Here is a 14555-nt window from a genome sequence, read left to right on the forward strand (position 1 = left end):
ATTTCCTCACATGTGTTTCTGTATTGCTTGTGACCCATGAAACCTGGGGCAGCCCTCACTGGAAATGCCGAAGTCAGGGCAGGCTGCAAAAGGGAGAGCAGATACTCCCAAGATTGGTGGGTAACACTGAAGTTAAAACTCCCCAACCAGTCACAACTGTGTTTCTGACCCCCCCCACACTGATTATCAGGAAGCAAAAAAAGAAATCACACAGCCCCCTTTACTACAGTCCAGTCTCTGGCTCCAAATCAGCACCTAGTTCAGGACAGTGAGAAGTTATTTAAAAAACTCTGCTTACATATACAAAATGTTCTTCTGACCCCAAGGGGTCAGCCACATTACCAGGTTGGTATAGGTTCAGATCTTACCCAAAATACCATGTTGCCAGCCAATCCTTTAGTGTCTAAAATTTAAAGGTTCATTATAAAGAAAAAAGAACAAAGAAGAAGAGAGATGTTAAATAGTAAAACAGTTTACATGCGCGCGCGCGCACACGCACACACACACACACACAGAGTCATTCAGTCCTCTGTTCGGGGCTTCAGTGTAGCAAAGTTCCTATAGAGGTAAGAAGCAGGATTGAAGACAAAATGGAGAAGATTTAGCTGCCTTTTATAGTCTTTTGCCATGTGGCTTGGGCTTCCTTTGTTTCAAACAGAAGCTGCCCAGCACATGGCTTGGAAGCCTCAGGCCTTGCCTACACTGGGAAGTTTCTGTGCAGTAAAGCAGCTTTCTGTGCTGTAACTCCTGAGGTGTGCACACTGCCAAGCCACTTAGTGCGCAGAAACTGTGCAGTTGCAGCACTGTAAAAAAACCACTCCGACGAGAGGTGTAGTTTTCTGCGCCAGGGCTACAGCGCCGCGGTCCCAGTGTAGACACCCTGGTCGATTATAGAACTGCAACCGGCCTCTGGGAGTGTCCCACAATGCCTGTTCTCACCTCTCTGGTCATCGGTTTGAACTCTAGTGCCCTGCCCTCAGGTGACCAGCCGTGAGCCCCACCCCTTAAATTCTTTGGGAATTTTGAAATCCCCTTTCCTGTTTGCTCGGTGATGTGTGCAGTGGTCTCAGCGCATCTTTCCAGGTGGCCATGCCTGCTCCATACACCAGGCGATCCCCCGCTTGGAGCAGTGCTGAGCTGCTGGACCTCATTGGCATTTGGGGAGAGGAGGGTCTCCAGTTCCAGATGCACTCAAGCCATCATAATTACTATACCTACGGACAGATTTCATGATGCATGACAGAAAAGGGCCATGACCGGGAACACAGCAGTGCTGGGTCAAAGTGAAGGAGCTGCGGAACACCAACCACAAGGCCCGGGAGGCAAACCACTGCTCTGATGCTGCGTCCACGAGCTGCCAGTTCTACAAAGATCTGAACATGATATTCAATGGTGACCCCACCTCCACTGCGAAGGCTACTGCTCATACTTCAGTGGCTCGCGTGCCAGTCGAGAGTGGACCGAGGCAGGGGGAGGAAATCTTGGATGAGGATGTGGAGGGGAAGGGGGACCCGGAAGCAGAGGACGATTCGGAAGTCAGAGATGCATGCAGCCAGGAGCTCTTCTCTATCCCACACTCGCCCTTCCCTGCAGCCACACTTGCAATGGTATTCGAATACGCTATTGCGCAGGCAGCTGACAGTGTGAACACTCAACAGCTGTTTCCCTTCAGCGCTCTCTGAGAGGCGCTGTAACTCTGCCAGTGTAGACACACCTCAGAGTTCTGTCCACAGGCCTGCCCCTGCATGCCTTGCTGACTCACAACTGTATCTGCCTTCTCTCAATGAGTCAGGTGTATAGCTGAAGGGCCTTAATGGGCCTTAATGGCCCCTTCCCCCCTGCCCTCGCACGGCCCCCTTCCCCCGAGTTCCCACTCCTGCGCCATCTCTTCTCCCCAGACCTTCCCCTCTGCTTTCTCCTCTCTGTCCCTCTTCCTCCTTATGGCCAGTAAAAAGTGGAAGGGCCCTGGCCCCCTCGCCCACCCTGTTCCGGGGCCCCGAGCCCTAGCATAGATTGCTCTGTGGCTCTGGCAGCCAGGTGCAGCTCTGTGTGGTGCTGGGAACAAAGGGACCCGAGCTGGGGGTGAAAACAAGTTGCCAGAGCCAGACAGCCATGCACACGGGATGGCGAGCACGTGAGCTCGGGGGTGGGGGGTGGGGGGAGCCTAGCGTGCTGTGGAGAGTGAATCCAACAGGACACTTTTCAGCAATGCCCTTTCTGACAGAGATGGGACTGGACTTATTCTACTGCTTGGAATGTAAATCCTGGAAAGCATCCTCCTATTCGGGTCCAGGGAGTCCATCTGCAGCCCAGCATGGAAACCTGCCCCGCTGCTAGTGGCAAACCACCACAGATGGTTCTCACAGGCTGTTTCAAAGACAAACCTCGTCTCAGTTTTATGACTCCTCAGCTCGGCCCACTCCAAGCTGCCGATGGGAGCAGTGGAAAGTTTGTTTTCTTTGCTGACATTCCCATCCCACACATTTCCCCTCCCCCGCTCCTCCAGTGAGCTCCCTCCAAAAATGATCCTGAGTGAGGCCCCGTGTTTACTTTAGTTCTGCAGCTGCAGGATCCCCCTTGGAAGTCGCCAGCTCATCCAGATGCTGTAGAAAGAAATTTGGCTTCTCTGGCAGTTGTAGCTATTTCAGCTGTTGCCTTGTGCACTGTCTTTCGCCGGCTTCGGCCTGCCTGTCTCCGGTCTAGCCGACAAGAGTCCCACGCAGGGCTCCTTCTCCGCCCGCATCTGTGTCTTGACTGGAGTCCCTTGGCTTGAAGCACTTGTTATTGCGATACCTCGCCCAGCTGGTCGCCCTCCCCCTTGTAATGAAGGGCAAAGACTGTGCCCCAAGGATGCAGCCCACAGCCAGGGGATGAGCTGCTGGGCCACACATGGGGCAGCCCAGGGAAGGAATTGGAGTTCAGCATCAAGTGGCGCAGGCGTTGGTTGTGTGTCTGCACCAAGAGTTAATTACTTCCTTCTTCCCCGGCAGGCTCAGCTCCTCTGGCCAGCGCGTGTGGTTGGCGGAGTCAAGTCTCCACCCATTCCTTGCTGCTGCGGTTGTTACTGGAAGAGTAGAATCCAGAGGCCCCAGCTGAGATCAAGGCCCCATTGTGCCAGGTGCTGTGCAGACAGAGTGAGACACAGTCATTGCCGAAGAACTCACAGTCTAAATACAACTGTCTTCACCCACCTGCTCCTGTTAAGGGGGCTCGTAAAGAAAGCAACGAGATGGACCTGGCTCTCCCCCCAACCACTCACACTCTCTGGAGCCTGCACTTGGCCCCAGGGTCCCTCCTCTTCACATGGAGCAGGGCGAAGACAGAGAGCTGGGCCATGCTGGAACTACCTCCTGCACTCAGCATCCTAGTGCGCATGCTAACCTGTCCAAGCCAGAAATAGAACCAAGGAGTCCTGGGTCCTGCTTCCTGGCCACTGGGCCATGCTGTCTCCCAGCAATCTGCCTGCAGAGCCCTGCTAGTCCCAGGGGCTGCTCCACTATATGACGGGGGTGATGAGAGCTGCTGCCTTCTCCCTGAGCTGGACTCAGGCAGGATTAGGGAGTGGGCCCCATGGGCTCTGTAGGAAGCCAGATCCAGGGGCCCCAGTCCTGTATCCCTTGCTGCAAGGCCCTCCCCATACTGGGAGCACATCCAAGAGTGCACCCACAGGGGGGTTATACTCCTGCACACACCCCTGGGAGTGCCAGCCCAGAGGGTGTGCAGCCCCTGTAAGAGTGACAGTGGTATCCTTTGGCATCCTAACCTGGCTGGTGCAGCTGCAGCTGCCCGGGTCGCTGCAAGCAGCAGGGGCCCGCCCGGGTAGCAGAAGGAGCATGCCGGTGGTGGGAGAGCCTGGCTCCCCAGCCCGGTTTAGTGTCCTGAGTACCACACAGCTTCGGGGGCCACTGCATGACCCCAGGATGGAACCATTGTGCAGCTGAGCAAGAAGGCACCGTGCGGAGTAAGGCAGGACACATCCTCCCTGCAGCCTTTGCCTTGCACAGAAGTAAGGGAACCCTAAAAGGGTCCCGGCCCCCTAAGCCCATCCATAAATCAACCAATGGCTGAATGGGTCTTTGAGCTAGGCCATGGGACTGGTTATCAAGCATCTGCCAATCAGTGGGGGGTAATTACTGCAGATCCCCGGAGAGGAGGTGAACTCCAGAATTCCCTGTGGAGAATTGCACAGGCTGGTTTGGACCGGGGTCGAGAGGCCCAGCAGACAAAGAAAGAGCTGGTGGTACAAAAGATCAGCCTGAACTGGCAGACTGACCCTCATCGGATGCAAGAACTGATACAGGATTGTAACCAAGAGGGCAAAACCCTGGAAGGGTTTGAGGGACTGGCTCCTGCTGGGGACTCCGTGGAGGAGATGGGGGACAGGTAAGTTGTAGATGGTTTGTTGTTTGTTTCATGTTTTATCTGGACTGCTTTTGTCCAAAATAACTGTCCGGTGGTGTCCTGTGAGAGCTGGCCGGTTGCTGAGAGCCCTGTCATAGTCCCTGGGGAGAGACTGAATTGCAGGTGCTGGACTCAGGCCAGACCTCCTGGGCGAGGCACAGTGAATTGCAGGGGGATTATGAGCCTAAATTCCCATACTGGAGGGAGAGGAAGGCGGGAGGTCTGAGGCCTAAAGGAGGGGCCATGGAGGGGACAGACATGCGGTGCACTCGGAACTGTGACACCGGCCCCAGGGTGAGCTGGCATCTGTCAGTGCTTAGGGCAGGGTGTTGGACAGTTTGGGGAGGGGGACTCAGCCCATAGTGATCAAGAGATCTGGATGGGAGACCAAGATGCTGGTAGAATACAGCCTGCCAAGTGCAGAATGAATTTGATGTGCAGAGGTGGGGATTCATAGCAGAACAGAGCTCTGCAGCTAGCACTAGGATGAGTAGCTGCTGGAGTAGCAAGGCTGCATGCGACTGAAAATGCCAGCCCTGTGTTTCAAGAGATTTGGCTGTCCTGTGTCATTTGTGAGCAGCCGAGAGAAGATGTTTAAAAGTGGGAATTATTTTAATTTTGAGTTTCAGAAAATTCTGGAAGTGTAAGAATTGGCAGGAATTATTCTGTCATCCAGAACCCTGGGCTGGGGATGGGTAAATATCCAATTCCAAATACTTGTAAACGTGCAGGAAAGGTGAATTTTACAAAACTTGACATGTCCCAAGCGTATCGCCAGGGGGCAGCAGAGATGGATTTTGAAAACTCAGCACACACCAAAGGCTGCGGTGTCGCCTGCGCACCTGCAGTGTTTCAGAGACAAATGGTGTAGAGGCCCAGAGGCTAAACAGCATCATATTGCTAACAAAGGGCAGTGCAGGGAAACCCCTCATGTAGCTAACGGACGGCAGCACAGGGAAACTCCCAGAAGACCCTGAAGAGGTTCTGAGAAGTTTGCAAAAATCAGATTTTAGGGTGAAAAAAAGAAGGGTTCTTTCTTCCACAATGAATCAGATTTTAAGATTTAAATCAGATTTTGTGCACACAGTCCCAGGTTCTAAGTTTCTTCTTACTTTATAGCTTGACATTCCTCGGGTGGAGGTATTGTACTTGTCTCTTTAATTAGCATCTCCTAATTGTTAAAAGAATTTCAGATTTTTCATAGTGTTTTCTGCTAAGAAATTTCTCACTTAAAATATTAATCTACGCCAAAAATATGCATCCCTGGAAGGTGTGTTATTGATAGTGTGTTTTTGTTGCGAGAAAAATACAACCTCACATAACATAAGCAAATAGCACAGCTGTATTTGCAACTAGCATGATCTTCCAAAACATCGCTTGAGTCAAGGAAGGTGGAATGCTTTGTTATGCTCCAGCATAATGGTTCACAGAGGCTGGGAACCTTCTGAATGAAGTGTTTCAAGAGCAAAAGACTAAGTGTTCCCCCAAACTATCCAGTCTGTATTAGAAGAGATGGATTGTGTAATGGTCACAACAAACTACTGGGTGTGCCACAGCGTATTGAGGAGGGAGGAACTGTTTACTTCTATGACAAACATAGATATCTGAGCTACCAATGGGAGCACGGAGATATATGCGCACAACCCCCTCAGCGGTGCCTGCCATGACTGACGGAGAAGTGCTTAGAGAAACAAGGTGGGTGAGGTAATATCTTTCATTGGACCAACTTCTATGAGTGAGAGAGACAAGCTTTCAAGCTACACAGAGCTCTTCCTCGGGTCTGGGGAAGTTTCTTGGAACATCACAGCTCAATACAAGGTGGAACCAATTGTTTAGCACAGGTAGTTAGCACATATTCCAAGTGGGTTACAGATATCTTTGGATTTATGATGTATTACAACAATCTGCACTACAACTCACTAACTTCCCCATTTTTTGTCCTATGACTGCACCCTGAATGGTCCCTTAGAACCTACCTATGCTAAACAATCTGTCCCACCTTTATTTAATTGTGATGTCGGGAGTACCTTTCCCAGCCCTGAAGAAGAGGTCTGTGTAGCTTGAAAGCGTGTCTTTCTCAACAACAGAAGTTGGTTCAATAAAAGATACAACCTCACCTGCCTTGTCTGGGACCAGCACAGTTAGAACAACGCTGCATACAGAGACGTGCTTGACATGCCTGCCTAAAGGGCAGTAAAGTATTAGCAATGGTAGAGCTGGCTGAAGGAGTGCTCCCAGAAGAAGTTCTGATCCACAGCAGAGTCATGACCTTGTCTGCCAAAGCCCAGGAAAAGATGTTAATGAAACAAACCATGATATTGTTGTAAAACAAGGACAGAGGATAGCAGACCTCTTAGAGCCAGAAACCATCACAAGACCCTACTGTGAAGCCCAGGCTCCACTGACAGACCCTTCAAGGTTTGATTTCAGAGATTCAGCATTATCTGAGGAATGGAAGAATCATCTAAGGCAGAAGCTTTGTGAAAACACCAAGATATTTCCACTGCATATGTGGAATGTGCTACAGGAGTGGAGTGCAAACACCAGACTACAAGACTCACAACCCTTCAGAGTACATCCACACTACAATGAAACACCTGCGGCTGGCCTGTGCCAGCTGACTCAGGCTCATGAGACTTGGGCTAAGGGACTGTTTAACTGCAGTGTAGATGTTTGGGCATGGGCTGCAGTCAATGCTCTGGGACCCTCCCACCTCACAGGGTCCTAGAGCCCAGGGCCCAGCTTGAGCCCACATGTCTATACTGCAATTAAACAGCCCCTTAGCTTGAGCTCTGTAAGCCCGAGTCAGCTGGCATGGGCCGGCCACAGGTTTTTAATTACAGTGTAGACACACACCCTCAGGGAGTGATGTAGGGAGATTGCTCTTTCAGAGATGGAGGATGTGAATCATCATCGTCAGGAGCTGCTCGCAAACGGCATCATGACAGAATCCCACAGCTCCTATGCCTCCCGCATAGTGGTAGTCCATAGGAGAGTGGGAAGACATGGATGCATATCGACTACGACAACCTAAATAGGTGCACTGTAGTTGACCAGTACACCATGCCTCGAACACAAGATGCCTTGGACTATTTGTTGGCTCTTCAAAATGGATACTACCAGATACCTCTGGGAGAAGAAGATAAGGAGAGAACAGCCTTCATCTGTCCTTCAGACTTCTGAGAGACAGGGTGAGTGAGGTCAGATCTTTTATGGGACCAACTTCTGTTGGTGAGAGGGACAAGCTTTTGAACTTACATGGAGCTCTTCTTCGGGTCCAATAAAAGACACCTCACCCACCTTGTCTCCGTAATATCATGGGACCAATCCACCTGCAACAACACAGCATACTTCAGATTTCTATCCATTCGAGTACATGCCCCAAGGAATTTCTGGAGTTCCTGCAACATTTTAACATTTTATGGAGAAACTTGTGGGAGACATAAACTTGCTAAAAGTCTTCATTTACCCCTAGGTTGTTGGGTTGTGGGGGCATATAGGTAGAAAGCATCCCTGGTGACCTGCCAGCAGTTCTCAAACTGTGGGCTGGGACCCCAGAGTGGTTCACAAGTTCATTTTAATAGGGTTGCCAGGGCTGGCATTAGACTCTTGGGGGCCCAAAGCAGAATCTCAAGCCCCGCAATGCAGGGCTGAAGCCAAAGCCTGAGGGCTTCAGTCCCATGGCTTGGGCTTGGGCTTTCTGCTCTGGGCCCCAGAGAATCTAATGCCGGCCTTGCCAGAGCCCAAGCCCCAGCAACCCTGTGGTGTGGGGTCATGTAGTAATTTCTGTTGTCAGAAGGGGTGCCCTGATGCAGTGAAGTTTGAGAACTGCTGAGTGGGCTCTCTGTTACTAGAACAAGAGATACCGACTGGCTAAACTAGTGAGGTGGGCTTTAAATTAGGATAAATGAAGGCAGGAGACAGAAGCCCACAGATAAATCCAGAACATGGAGACCTGGGCGGAGGGTCAGAATCTGGGCCTGGAGTGAGGGACATGGACAATCATAGAAGAGACAAGGAAATACAGAAGGGAAATCAAATGAACATCTTAGATGTCTGTATACCAAAGCAAGAGGAATGGAGAATAAACAGAAGAAACTGGAGATACTGGTGAGTAATCACAGTTATGACATAAATGGTGTCGCAGAGACCTGGTGGAATAATTCGCACGACTGGAATATTGGTGTGGAAGGCCACAACTTGTTCAGGAAGGAGAGCAGGGTAAAAAGGGAAGTGACGTTTGTTGCCTTGTATATCAAAGGTGTTTACACTTGCACTAAGGTTGAGATAGAAGTGGAGACAGACCTGTTGAAAGTCTCTGGGTAAGGATAAAAGGAGTAAAAAAACAAGGGTCATGTCATGGTAGGGGTCTACCATAGGCCAGGAAGAAGAGGTGGATGAGGCTTTTTTTAAACAATGAACAAAATTATCCAAAACACAGGACTTGGTGGTGATGGGGGACTTCAGAAGCTACTCAGACTTCTGTTGGGAAAATAATATGGAGAGCACAGATTATCCAACTTGTTTTTGAAATGCATTGGAGACAATTTTTGATTATAGAGGGTGGAGAAAGTGGCTAGGGAAGGGGCTGTTCTAGATTTGATTCTGACAAACTTGGAACTAGTTGAGAATTTGAAGGTGGAAGGCAGCTTGGGTGAAAGTGATCATGAAATGGTTACGCTCATGATTCTAACGAATGGGAGGAGTGAAAACAGCATGATAAAGACAATGGACTTCAAGAAGGCAGACTTTAGCAAACTCAGAGAACTGGTAGGTAAGATCCCATGGGAGGCGAGCCTAAGTGAATAGTTCAGGAGAGCTGGTAGTTTTTTAAAGAGACATTATTAAGGGCACAAGAGCAAACTATCCCAATGCGTACGAAAGATAGGGAGTATGGCCAGAGCCCACCTGACATATCCAGGAGATCTTCAACAACCTGAAATTCAAAAAAAAAGTCATACAGAGTGTGGAAACTAGGTCAAATCATGAAGGATGAATGTAAAAAACACCACATGCATGTAGGGACAGTATCAGAAAGGCTGTCAAGGCTGAATCCCCACTCTCTCACTCAGAGTGCAGAAGTGGGGCCCGCAAGGATTTTCAAAATTAATACTTGCCACTCCAGGCTTGTATTACACTCCCAAGATTACAGCTATTCTCTGGCCTTGGCTTGGTAAATGCTGCCACCACCCAAAAGGCAAAAAAAACCCCAACCCCTTGGCTCCAGGAAGGAGCACTTGGGAATTCCTCCCTGTGGGTACCCTCAAGCCCTTTCATCTCCCCTCCAGGGAAGAGCTGATAAAGGAAACAAAGGAAATTAGCTGTGGCTACCAACTAATCAAACAACATGCACAAACCTCTTAGGACACCAAAAATCCAATCCTGTTCTTTAAAAAGCTAAATTTTATTAAAACAAAAAGGAAAAAATACATCTGGAACTTAGGCTTTTTGCTAGATCTTAAAAGAAACAATTACAAAAATTAAGCATCCAAAATAGCTTTCTTGAGGGTTCAGCTTAAAGGTTACAAGCAAACAAAAGCATCTCGGGTTAGCACAGAGGAGATCCACAAGCCTAAATAAAAAAATAAACCTAATTACGTCTATTTAAATGTGCCCTTTCAGATAATTTCTTCTAGGTATGGAAGCTGATTTTTCATACCTGGGTCAAGCCTTACACAGCATTCCTGCTTATAGCATTGCTGCTTTGTCTCTCCTTCTCTGGAGAATAACAGACAAAGGGAAAGTTTCTTTCCCATTTTTTAAAGTTTTAGCCTTCCCACTGGATTTTTTTGGTCAGATGCCCACTCCTTTACTTTTATCTGTGGGCTTGTTAACCCTTTACAGGTAAAGCAAGCAGAGAACAGCTACCCAGAGGAATTTTACAGCTAACTGGCTGGCTGAGTGTCCATCAAAGGAGCCACTCCACCACTTTATTTATCACAAAGGAGACCAAGGCACAAAACAAGATTAAACTAGCTAGGGATAAAAAGGTCACAAGAAAACATTCTACAAATACATTAGAAGCAAGAGGAAGACCAAGGACAGAGTAGGCCCGTTACTCAGTGAGGAGGGAAAGACATCAACAGAAAATGCAGCAATGGCTAAAGTTTTAAATGCCTCTTTCATTTCAGTTTTCACAAAACAGGTTAACAGTGATTGGACAATAACATAGTAAACACCAGTGTAAATGGGGTAGGATCTGAGCCTAAAATATGAAAAGAACAAGTTAAGAATTACTTAGACCGTTTTAGTTGTCTTCAAGTTGGTAGAGTATAATGAAATACACCCTAGAATATTTAAGGAACTGGAAGAAGAGATCTCTGAGCCATTAACAATTATCTCTGAGAACTCCTGGAGGATGAGAGATCCCAAAGGAATGGAAAAGGGCAAATATAGTCCCTATCTATAAAGCACAATGCAGAGCATTATAGACTAGTCAGCTTAACTTTGGTATCTGGAAAGATAATGGAGCAAGTAACCAAACAACCTATCATAAGCACCTAGAAGATAATAAGGTGATAAATAATAGTCAACATAGATTTGTCAAGAACAGATCATGTCAAACCAATCTAATATCCCTTTTTGGACAAGGTAATGACTTGTGGTAGGAGGGAAGCAGTAGATGTGATATATCTCAACTCTAGTAAGGGTTTTGCTACTGTCAATTTGGAACAAATGGATCAACTAAACAGTGATAACTTCCCAGGACCAGGTGGGATTCACCCAAGAGTTCTGAAGGAGCTGAAATGTGAAATTGCAGAATTACTAACTGTAGTCTGTAACCTATCATTTCAATCAGCTTCTGTTCCGGATGTCTGGAGGAAGCTACTGTGACATCAATTTTTAAAAAAGGCACCACAGATGATCCCGGCAATTACAAGCCTAACTTCAGTACTGGGCAAACTAGCTGAAATTGAGGTAAAGAATGGCATTATCAGACAAATAGGTTAACATGAATTATTGGGGAAGAGTCAGCATGGTTTTTGTAAAGGGAAATCATGCCTCAACAATCTACTAGAATTCTTTGAGAGGGCCAACAAGCACGTGGACAAGGGTGAGCCAGTGGATATAGTACAACCACTGCACCAAGATGCGAGCCCCTGATCAGCACAAAGATGCCGTTTGTATGATTTCTCCTTTTTTACATGTGTCTGTAACAGCTATCCCCCTATTCCATTTTGTTTCTTACAGCTGTCCCCATACTCCATTTTGTTTTTGTTCTCCTCCTGTGGCCGCCCTTCCCTGGCTGTTAAGTCTTTCCTGGCTGTTAAGTTGTTTACCAGGGCCACTGCCCTTCTCAAAGGGAGGGCCACTTGTGCTGCATGCTAAGTGGGACCACTGCCCTGTTCAAAGGGTTAGTCCTGTTATCACCTCGTTGAACCTGGGCTCGGTGTAGGGCAGGCAATGTCCAGAGCTGCAAGACCTATTGTGTTTTTAAGATCCTGGGCATGAGTCATAGGCCTCATGTGCTTCTGAGTCACCTATTGCACAGGACTCTACCTAGACATGTTTCTGTGCTCACCTGCAGTCTTTTCCCTGTGCCTCCTCCCCTGTGACAGAGGGAGCCTATCAGGATTACTGGCGGGAAACTGCCTGAGTTTGCCTTTAAAAACAGACATTTTTGAAACAAACATCGGAAATGTTCCTGCACTGCTGCCTGGTCTGATCAGCCAGGGGTTTTGGGGGGTCCTTTCTCCGCTCTCGTTTTATTTTTGAGCGTACCCCCGGTTTTTTAACCCCCCCTCCCCACGAAGAACAAATTGCTACCTGAGAGATCTCCTGATTATTGAGACTGTACCGAGCCCTCCTTGCTTCTTCTGATGTTGCTGCTGCTTCTGCCTTTGCTGCTGCCTTGGGGACTGGCAAGAATCCCTCTGTGAAACTTTCCCTACTTTTATTTTATTATTTTAGCTGCTGGCTCTGTTTCCCCAGCACACAGACTCAAGCTAAACCTTGGTCTGTGTCTTAAAACCTCTCAAACTCTGCAGCACTTTGCTGCTAAAAATAAGTTTGTGCCGCTGCTAAGCTCTGCTCCTGTGGGCTTTGCCTCGGGGCTCCCTGCTTTCAGCTGTATCCCTTGGCTTCCTTGGGAGCTGTATCCTGGGCACATACCACTCTGCCCTCTGTGACTTCCCCATAGCATAAGGTGCACCATAGGTTTTGGGTTTTTTAGTTTAATAAGTCATAGTTTAAGACTGTAGAGCTTGTAAGTTCACCTGCCTTGTTATAGTTTACTGTTTTGTTGCTCCGTATAGTTGCTTGTTATAGTTTTGCTTCGAATTGTGATATTTGTTGTTTTGCCTAGTCGTTGGTTAAGGTAGGTAAGGTTTTTGCTGCTTAAATTCGTCTTCCTGCTGTCCCGATCTCTCCCTGAACTTTCCCGTGTCTGTTTTTCCCCCGCTCCAATCTCCCCCTCTGTGTACTTCTCCGTGTCTATAGATAAGGTTTTTGCTGCTTGAATTCGTGTCTGTTTTTCCCCCCGCTCCAATCTCCCCCTCTGTGTGCTTCTCCGTGTCTCCCTGTTATAACCCTTTGCTGCTTTTTCCCCCGCATCTACACTCCCTCCGAACCTCCCGACTCCTTGCTGCTTCCCCCCCCGCACGTCTGCATCACCCTCCGAACTTCCCAAACCCCTTGCTGCTTTTCCCCCTGTGAAACTTCCCAAACCCTTTGCCACTTTTTTTCCTTTGTTTTTTGGTGTCCGCTTGTTGCTTAAAACTCTCTCTAGCCCTTCTTTACACTTCTCCGCTGCCCCTCCCCTACCGAAGATCACCATCACGCTGCTCCATTGTCCTTACCCTGCAGGGCTTCAGAGTCTCTTGCTGCTTCCAGCCGCACTCTCCTCTCATCAGTTGCCACTAATCATTCACTCCCCTCCTGTTCCTTGACAGATTATCTGCTATCCTAGCCTCACAAATTAAGTCATGACTTTTCTTTTATACCGTTACATTGCATAATTTCACTTATCACCCATATTGTATTGTTGCATTATGATTCACATTTTACTTGTAATTATAACACCCCATTGGTTGCTTCCACTTTTCTGATATACTTTGTATTTGCATTGATACCATTGTGTTACACTGTGTATAAGGCCACTAACCACTTAATACATTCTATCTAAGATTGTTGACCATTTTATATAGAAGCTACCATTTTATTTTGCATTTCTTTGATACGCTTATTGACTGTACTGTATTCCATTGTACTGAACCCCACTTACTGTGCCCCACTGTTAGAAATCCCTACACTGTTCAATAAGAAGACCCCCCCATCATTGTCTATTGTAAACACCCTATACACCCCATCCCATCGTATTTCATTGTTAAATTCCCACCACTTTCTTTTTCCTTTAATAAAGAAATTAATTGGCACCCCACCTGTGTGGTAATTGCTCCCCAAGATCCCATATACCTGCAGGCAGGGACAACATGGATACAAACAAGTTAGGTATTACATTCCATATGCTTTTTGTGATTATCCTGTACCTTTTTCGAACAAACCATCGTCATCCATTATCCTGTTATTGCCTCCTTAGCTTACAAGGAGCCCGTGTGTGTCTTTACCATCTCCTAGGAATGTGTTTACACAGTTACTTGAGAATTCTGGATGTTCCTGTACCATCCTTTCAGGTCAGGATTGTGCTTACTTGGTTAGCTGACACCTAACATGTTACTGTTCTGCCAAGGCCAGGCCTACTTTGGTTCACCCTGTCAGCTGTGTCTAGGTCTCCAGCAAGGCCAACATTCCCCTTTTTTTGTCTTTCAATGGTGAGGATGTTTGCCCATCATACCGGAAGAGCATAATGTATGAACTGAATGACTCAGTGGGCTAAACACTATCTTAGCCGTTTTGCTTTACACATCCATACATTCATGCCCCACATGTCCAGTGGTCGGTACATTCCCTCATACGACTTGTGAGCAGTTTCCTTTAGTCATTTGTTCTTAATCCCTTATAGTGGTCCTGGGACTGTTAGGTCCGGGAATTTAGCTGAGAGGTGTAGCCTTGGAGTTGTTGTGAAGAACTGGGGTAGGCATTATTACCCTGCATCCCCAGTGCTAAAACAGAAATTTGGAGCAGTGACATCACAGATGAGGCCTTCATGTATAAATGTCATGTAGTTAGTTACCACATAGTACTTTCCCTCCATG

The sequence above is a fragment of the Gopherus evgoodei genome, chromosome 16 (assembly GCF_007399415.2).
Source record: "Gopherus evgoodei ecotype Sinaloan lineage chromosome 16, rGopEvg1_v1.p, whole genome shotgun sequence".
Lineage (NCBI taxonomy): Eukaryota > Metazoa > Chordata > Testudines > Testudinidae > Gopherus > Gopherus evgoodei.